Raw genomic sequence first — 9,051 nt, forward strand, 5'->3', positions numbered from 1 at the left:
TTCCTGAGTTTAGTTAATCAAATGAAAATTTAAAATTCATTACCTTTGCAATGTGTATGTATGTCTATACATACTTACATAATATTTTTTATATATTTTTTCTTTTTATGTGTTTTAGTTTAGAGTTTTGCAATTTCTCATTTAGATATTCATTAAATATTTGAAAGTGGTTGTATAGGTCTAATAAATTCAAGCTGGAATACAAAATTTCTTCTGATGTTTATTTTTCTAAAAAGAGTAAGGATTTAGAATACATGATTTGGACTTCTATTTTCTATTTTCTTTTCAGATAAATTTTTAATATAAGTAGCTTTCCTACTTGGGTGTGGTGAAGATATATGGAAAACAGAAGACTCACATTTGCAGTTAGCGTTCTCTCTGGATTTTGCGCTCCTCTGAATTTCTCTTACTTTTGTCTCTTCCTGATGAAGTCCACAAAAGATTCCTTCTGCACTTTATTCTTTCCAGAAAGGGATGCCTTTTGAAATTCATGAGTTTAGTGCCAGCATTATTTTCAAGTATTTTTTGTAGCCCGTGCTCAGATATGGTAGCTCTCAGATTTGTTTCCATTTTTTTATGATGAGCTGCACCTTTTTATTTGTTTCTTTTTTTCTAAGAGAATTAAAAATAGTAAAACAAAACAAAACAAAAAAACGAAAAAAAAAAAAAACCAACATTAGAAGCAGTACAGAATTTCACTAAACATGATGGTAGGAACTCAATAATGGTTGTTATATTGAAACTCCAAACTAGTTGTTCAGATTACCAGACATAAGCATGAAAAATTGGTTAACAAAAAAAGAAAAAAGAAAAGAAAACAGAAGAATATTAAGCGTTAACTGTTCTTTTCAATAGACCAGTAAAAATCAGCAGTACAATTACCCAAACTAATATACACATACGCTTTTTCCTTTCTTTCTTTCTTTTCTTGTCTTCTTTCCCTCATTCCAGTTGTTCCTATGTGCACCCATGTTTATAGCAGCTCAGTCTTGGAAACAACCCCAATGCCTGCACGTCTCTTCTTTTTTTTTCCATAATTTTATTGAGAGACAAATAGCAATGAGATGGCTTCAAATCAAATTGGGAGGAGAGTTTCAATAATTAACACATTCTCTTCCTAGTGGTTATTTGCTATACAAGATGCAGACATGAGATCCTACTTACAAACACTATTAGAACAAATTCTTCTATTCATTAAGAGAATGTAGTGATATGTCTATCCTAACCATTTTGAATGCATGTCTCAACAGCACTTGCTCTGGTTCCCATTGCCTTTTTCCTGCTCAAGACTTTCCTCATCCCATGTCCACACACGCTGGCTGAGTGATTTCAGGAGTGTGCACTGGAACGCGGCACTATTTCTTTCCTGCCTGTAGGAGGCTTGTAGATCTCTCTTCTCCTTGTTATGCCAAAGAAGTCTGGGTTGTGCGTTTGCATTCACTTCCCTTTCTGACCAGTTTCTTTTCAAATTAAATACTGCGAGATGTTAACTTAAGAAGCTGGTGCAAGTCAGACGCACTTCTATAGTTGAACAAAAATTTTTTTTCCACTTGATATGTTTGTTATCTAGTTTAAAAAAGTGATATGTAAAGTTGCCAGAATAGGTATAGTCTATAGAGACAGGAAGATTTGTACTTCTCTTGAGCTGGGGCAATTGAAGAGTTACTGAAGGCAATGGGTTTTCTTTGAACAAACATACCTTTAATCCCTTAAGAGAAGTTTTAGGTGCACAACAGAATTGAGTGGAATTTAAAATTTCTCATCCACCTGTCAACTCACAGGTACTGTACAAGCCTCACAGGTGCAAGCTGCCTATCTGTCAACATGCAACACTAGATATTTACAATCAATGAACCAACATTTTACACTCAATGCCCGTAGTTTTCACTGGATTTCACTTTTGATATTGAGCATTCTGAATTTTTCACAAGTGTGCAGTGACATGTGTTAACCATGATAGTTCTGTTCGGAGCAGTTTTATAGCCCTAACCTTTCCTTGTGCTTTGCTTGTTGAGTTTCATTTTGGGATGAGAAAAATTTGAAAATTAGATTGTGTTTTTGCCTGAACATCTGTAAATATACAAAAAACAGTGAATTACACATTCTGAATGGTGAACCGTGCTATGTAGGTCATATCTCTGTAATGCTCTTAAAATAATTTATGAAGAGTTGCATTGTGTGAATGTTGGCACTCAAGTTCTAGAGCAGGCACAATCTTACCGTGCTCTGATCACAGCAATCCATTAATATTGGACAATTCTTGATCTTTTCCCTTTCCCAGATAAGTTAAAGGATCTCTGCTTTGCTTGCAGTTGTTTTCTCTTCCTCTCTGCTTCAAAGGGTTAAATTGTAAGAGCAATTCTATTTTTTCCCTGCTACAGGTTTATAAAAGAAAAGAAAATATAATAAAAATACAAGTATGGGAGGCCTGGCCCTTAGCTCAGTTTTTGAAGTGGCTGCTTCAACAAAGCAGTCAGGCTCATGTTGCTGTGTTTCAATCCCCACAACTCAAGCCAGCCAAACCTGCCCTGAGGTCATTCGGAAAAAAAAAAATCCTTCTGCCACTTTTAGGAAGAATGTATGCAATGTGTTAATTATTGAAACTGTCCTACCAATTTGATTTGAAACTGTCTTATTGCTATTTGTTTATCAATAAAATTATGGGAAAAAAATAAAAATAAATAAAAGTATGTGCTAAGGCCGAGGTAGGAATTCTTCAGATCATTTACAGAAAGGCACTAATGTTACAGTAGAGAATGTATTAAGCTATTAATTATCCTATTAAGCTCTGTTGAAATCTAAATATAACTTGAAAATTATTTGAAGACAGAAAAGATGAATCTACTTACTTTTCACATTATGTTTCAGTTGTGAAACGGTGTTTATTTAATGGTTACCATGCTGTTTGTGTCAATACTTTCATATGCTAATAATTTTGGAGAATATTCTCTATGAATAGTGAGTGGAAGCTTTGGCCCCGTGCTGAATCACAGAAAAAAGAATCATTCTAGACTTGAGCCATCTATGATTTTTTTTCAGATTCATTAGTTAGTTGGAACTGGGGTACAAAGGAATGGAAGATTGTGGGCATGAAGTCAAGAGCTTATCAGAGCATCGAAGAGATGAGGCCGTGGTGCTAACAACAGAAGCGAACATCGTGCAACATCTGCTGTTCTAGAATGGGTCTACCGGATAGAAACCTATATGCATGCTGTCCTTTGTGAGTCACTAAAGTAGGAAATAAAACGGTAAAGTTAAAATATCCTCATGAAGTGTCAAACTAGGAATTATTTTTTATTCTAAAATCTATTAATGTAAACTCTTTCTAAATGCCTACAGATGGTTAATGGTATGAAACAGTGAGAATAGAACTTCATAATTTTAAACAATTTTCATAATGACAGCAAGCCAGAGGTTTTTATTTTAAAGCTAGGAGTAATACTAGAAATGCCACGCAGTTATTGAGTGATTTAAATGGGACTGTATATGAAGAGTACATGACCATAATAGTTGATTAATAAATGCTAACTTCATTTGCTTCTTAGTTTTTATCTTTTTTTCCTACAAATCTCTAAAGAAGCCATACATTTATATGTACTGTTCCCTTCTCTGTTTGAAAACTACAGGGTAAGATAATTAAATTTAATCTATGAGCAGATATAAACGTACATTAACAGATGCCCTATTTTATAGTGGCAAGGGCTGACTGCTTTACAAATGCTTGCTATAAAACATGACATTAATCAAGAAGATTAATTCTGGCACTGATGTGATTTGAAGTTCTTCCACTCAAATTCTACCTAGGGAAAGAAATATATTCACAAACCACAGCATTTGGGGCAAATCCCTGTTTCTGATCTTAGCTATATTAGCTTTGCTCACCTTGAGAATATGATTAATTTCAAAGCCTAGCAAAGAGACTAGGACGCTGAAAGAACTCTAAATTTAGTTTCTTGTTTAGTTAATGTTTTACTTCTTTGGACTCCACCTTTAGTCAAGTAATTTCCCAGTTACTGCTTGATATGATCTGATCTGCGACATTTAAGTAAAGGAAAGCAGACATAACACTTTCAGATCACATTTTGTTTTATTCATTAGATGCTACAATTTAATTTTATCATACACCACATTATTCTGTACTGGATGTTTACTTGTATGTCTGCCTATTCAGATAAATAACGCTTATCCACTGAGCCATCTCCTCAGCCCCATAAATAACAAAAGGTGGTGCATTCTTCCACTTTGTTTCTTCTATAACCAGAATCATAGCTGAAACATAGGAGGGGCATAAGTAAGGTTATATTTATGTAATATGGAAAAAATTGAGCCATGGTTACTCAGTCATATTGTTTGAGAACAAATGCATAGGGCCGGGGAGATAGCTCAGTAGAATAAGCGCTTGCCTGGCAAGCGCAAAGGCCTGAGTTCAATCCCCAGTTCCACCAAAAAAAGAAAAGAAAAGAATGCAAAGTTTACTTTCTCTCTCTCTCTCTCTCTCTCTCTCTCTATATATATATATATATATATATATATATATATATATATATATATATATTTATCTCCAATCAAGAGGAGATATATTCTGTTACTGGCCTAAGTCAATCCCAGCACTGACTTGGTGGGTGTTAGACTACATATTAAACTCCAACTTTAGAAAACAGCATGCAATGTTCAGAGAACAGATTAGAGTCAGCCAACTTCAGTTTGAAATCCATTTCTATTTTACAGACAAGAAATCTTGAGCTTGTTTTCCTCTATCTATCACCTATTTTCCTCATTTGGAAAATGAGTGTAAGGGCCGGCCAGATAGCTCAGGGGACTAAAGCACCTGCTTAGGCAGAGTGCAGTGCCCGGGATTCGATTCTCAGTGTACCTTGCCAACCTCACCCCTGGAGCACGCTGAGATGGCGATTGAGACTGGCCATGGTGGCGCACCTGTAATCTCAGTGCCTGGGAGGCTGAAAACAGGAGAATCACTATGATTCCGATCTACATAGTGAGACCATACAGACCCTGCAGACCCTGTACCAAATACATAGAAAAAAAAAAAGAAAGAAAAGAAAAGAAAGAAAATGAGTGTAGTAGTAGTTTTCTAAAAAGATAATATAGTGTTAAATTAGGAGCTTCTAGTATAATACAACCTTTAAAAAATCAACTACAATTAACTGATTGGAAAAGGAATCTTTGGAATTAGTACCAGATAATTGTAAAAATAATTCCCCATGACCCTAATTCTTATATGTTTTATATTACCTCCTTTAGGAGTTCAGCAACATAAACAACAACATAATGAAAACACAACCTGTGGAATTGGAGAAAATTTTTGTAGCTACTCTCCTGATAAAAACAACTAACCTAGACTAGAAAAGGAACTAAAAAGTTGCCACCTGAAACAAGTAAACAGAACAGATATTTCAAAACAGTATAAAGGACCAAGAAGTACAAGTATGAAAACAATACTCAACCATTTTTAGCCTTTAGGGAAATGCAAAGCAAAACTGCTGGTACTTAGTTTTGTCAGAGATGGGTATTCTATTGCTATTTAAATATTGTAGGTATGTGAATTCAGCAAAATAATCTAATATAGTCCAATATAGTCCATAATGGTAGTGTTATCCATAGGACTGGCAATGTCAGAAGCTGTTGACTTGAGCCTTTTATAGCTCAGCATATTAATAAGGCTTTACTTTTTATACTTTGTTTTTAGACTTTTCTGCTGGATGGTTAAGACCACAATTAAACAAAAAAGTAAGGGATATAAATGAAGGACCATTTTGTATCTGTATATACACAATAGGATGGATATACATCTAGTTTCTCTTAATTCAATGAGAAGAAAGATTTGTTCTAATAGTGTTTGGACAGGATATCATGTCTACATGCTGTACTATGAATAACTGCTACAAAGACAACAATATGCAATGTATTAATTATTGTAACTGTCCTACTAACCTGTTTTGAAACTGTCTCATTGCTATTTGTTTCTCAATAAAATTAACTTTTAAAAAAAAAGAAAAAATAACTGCTGGTACTTTGAGATTTCACTTTTTCCTCCTCAGAATGGCTATCATAAAGAATACAAAAAAACAGTGAACACTTGTGTGAATGTGGGGAAGAAAAGGAGCCATCCTATGTTGTTGTTGGGAATGTAGACTTGTACATCCACTATGGAAATCAGTGGGGAAAGTCTTCAAAAGACTAAAATAGAGATAGAAAAACTACATAGAAACACCATTCACTAAAGAAACTAAATAGAAATACTATATCACTCTTTGGTATATTCTAAGGCATTGTGCATAATCATGCGTATACATTCATTTTATAGTGGTGCGAACCACAAAAATAGTTAAGGTTTGGAAACAGCCTAGATGCTCATGCTAGAAAATAGGGTGTATGCCATTGTGGAAGAATATTCAGCAGAAAAGAAGGCAATAATGTCAATTGTAGGAAAAGAAGTGGGACTGAAGACCATCAAGGTAAGTGAAATAAACCAGACACAGAAAATTACTCATCATATCATTTTCATGGGAGCCAAAATATAAATAAATATACGAATAAAATAAAGATGAGATTACAGGAAACTAGAAGGCAGCCTCTTGGAGATGGGATCTATTATGTATTCCAAACATTCCCTTTTTATTGCCCACAGTTAATTGTAACTGTTTTCTAAAATATACTGTTTTGAAGTGGAAAGAGGAGGAAATGCTGGTGCAAAGATATTGGAAATGATCAAGGTGTGCGATCTTAATGTGCTAGTAATGTACTATTTCACCAAGATGAACACCACTCTTCTGCATTACAAGCACACACTTACAAAAACAAATGTGGCTGCATATGTTGAGCTGTCACGTCCCTCGTGGTTGTGCTATGGTGAAAGGAATTTTTGCATTTCTGATTAAGGTTTCTGAATTTGGGTTAGTTAAGAAAAAGAATATCTGGTGGAGTCAACTGCTGTATTTAGTTAATAGGCTGTTTAAAGGTACATCTATTTTAAGGGAAAGTAGGGCAAAGGGTAGCATGCAAAGCATTTGACTGGCCATTGCTGATCCAGATCAAAGAAGGCCACAAGTGGGATGCTTTTTGAAGGGGAGACAGCTTTGCCTGACAGCAATCAAGGAAGCAGGGACTCCAGTCACAAAATCCTATGAAAGGGAGGTCCTCGAACTTCATGAAAGAAGTGGGTAGGGAGAGTGGGATGGGGGTTACCAAAGGCTAGGTGGTCATGTGACAGTGCAGGAGAGTAGGGGAGAGTCCGAGGATGCCTAATCACAGTTAGATAGGAGGCATCGGTTTCCTGAGATTCACTGTACAGCAAGGTGATTGTAGTTCAGTACACACAGGGCATTTTGGAATTTGTGGAATGGACATGTGTTCACACCCACAGTACTGAACTCACGAGGTCATGCATTTGTTGGTGGGCTAGAGTTAACTCTTTCACTATGGACTCATACTTCAAAATATTATTTGGTGCCTGTTAAGATCAATGTTGTATGAAAGGATGGATATGGAAGCTATTTATGCAAGATCTGATTTTTATATACTTGTGACCTATCTATCAACAATCAATGAACTGGCTGGGGAGATGGCTCAGTGGAATAAGCACTTCCCTGGCAAGCGCAAGGGCCTGAGTTCAATCCCCAGTTCCACAAAAAAACAAAAAACATGAAAACAATCAATGAACTGAAGCGTATTTATGATGGGATAAGTTTAGGAAGGTACTGATAAGTCAGTCTGAAAGATTCACCAGTAAATAAATCTGATTTTTTTAAAAAATAAAGATTAATATTTACAATTTTACACTTGGTATTGAATATGTACTCTTTGCTCAATAATAGTTCCACATGTAACCATACTTGTCCATTTAGCTTCTGAAACATAAGACATGGTTCCTTACTTTAGAGTTCTGTTAATATCGGAACGCTTCCTAAACCTCTTTTGCTTGCTTTTCCTGGTGTGAGAAGATTTGAGAATTCTGCAAGGTGTTATAGACAACTCCAATCAAGGTTTCACTGTGTACAATAGATGTTTGGGAAAAGTCTCGCCTGATGATGCCAAGCTTGTGTTGACTTCTGTAAACTGTGGCATTTTCAGCAGGCCCCAGATTGTTTACTTTGCCTATGTTGGACATTTCCAATATTAATTAAATGGACAATGGTTCCACCATTTAAATTCTTCCTCTATAAATAATTGAAAGAGTGAGAGCCTTAGAGTCATTTTAATACTTTTGTGTTTTGACAGCACTAGTGATACCTAATCTCATTTTTTTGTTTCTTATAATCACTGAAATTCCAGAGGGGTAAATATCTGGAATCCCAGATATAGTACTTTGATTGACAATTGGAAAATTGCTCTTTATCAAAAAGCATCCTGTTAGATGCCAACAGAATTAGGTTGAAGGCACAAACCTTTTTTTAATATTTCAGGATGATCTCACAAATTAAAATAAATTAAAATCTGATGTGATGTTATATCATAACATTATCAGGTAAAAGTTTTCATTTATTTATAATAACAGTGAAGTTTTGGGCTGTGCAATAAATCTGGAATGTTGGAAAGGAAACAATGATGTTTCAAAAACAAACTTTCTAGAGTCTTTGACACCAATTTTACAACCATTCTTTTTAGATAAATAGACATTTAAGGTTACTGAGAATGTGTTAACTGTCTTGTACTCGTTACTAAGCCCTACCAAACATCCTGCCTCCCTGTCTAAGGATAGCACTTAAATTTATCTGGACAGATATGAAGACATTGTTTGCCTTTTGCTACCATTTCCCTGCAGTACCAGGATTGGATCTACTACTGTGTATCTTGACTGCAGGTTGCAGATTGACAATCTGCAACTGGGACATTAATATGGATCTTGTGTTAATAGTTCTTAAGACAAACAATTCTCCATATGTAAAATAGGGGACTTAATAACTGCCAGCCCTCAGTACAGTTTTCAAGTCAACCTTAGGATAACATTTCTTTTATCTTCTTCTTCTTCTTCTTCTTCTTCTTCTTCTTCTTCTTCTTCTTCTTCTTCTTCTTCTTCTTCTTCTTCTTCTT

General features: G+C 35.2%; 1 pseudogene; it reads left to right on the forward strand.

The window, feature by feature from the left end:
- Positions 1-6,368: 6,368 nt before the first annotated feature.
- The window catches only part of LOC101576821, a 59,753-nt pseudogene continuing 57,070 nt past the window's right edge, over positions 6,369-9,051 (forward strand).

Source organism: Octodon degus, unplaced genomic scaffold (assembly GCF_000260255.1).
Source record: "Octodon degus isolate 3935 unplaced genomic scaffold, OctDeg1.0 scaffold00139, whole genome shotgun sequence".
In the NCBI taxonomy this organism is placed as follows: Eukaryota; Metazoa; Chordata; class Mammalia; order Rodentia; family Octodontidae; genus Octodon; species Octodon degus.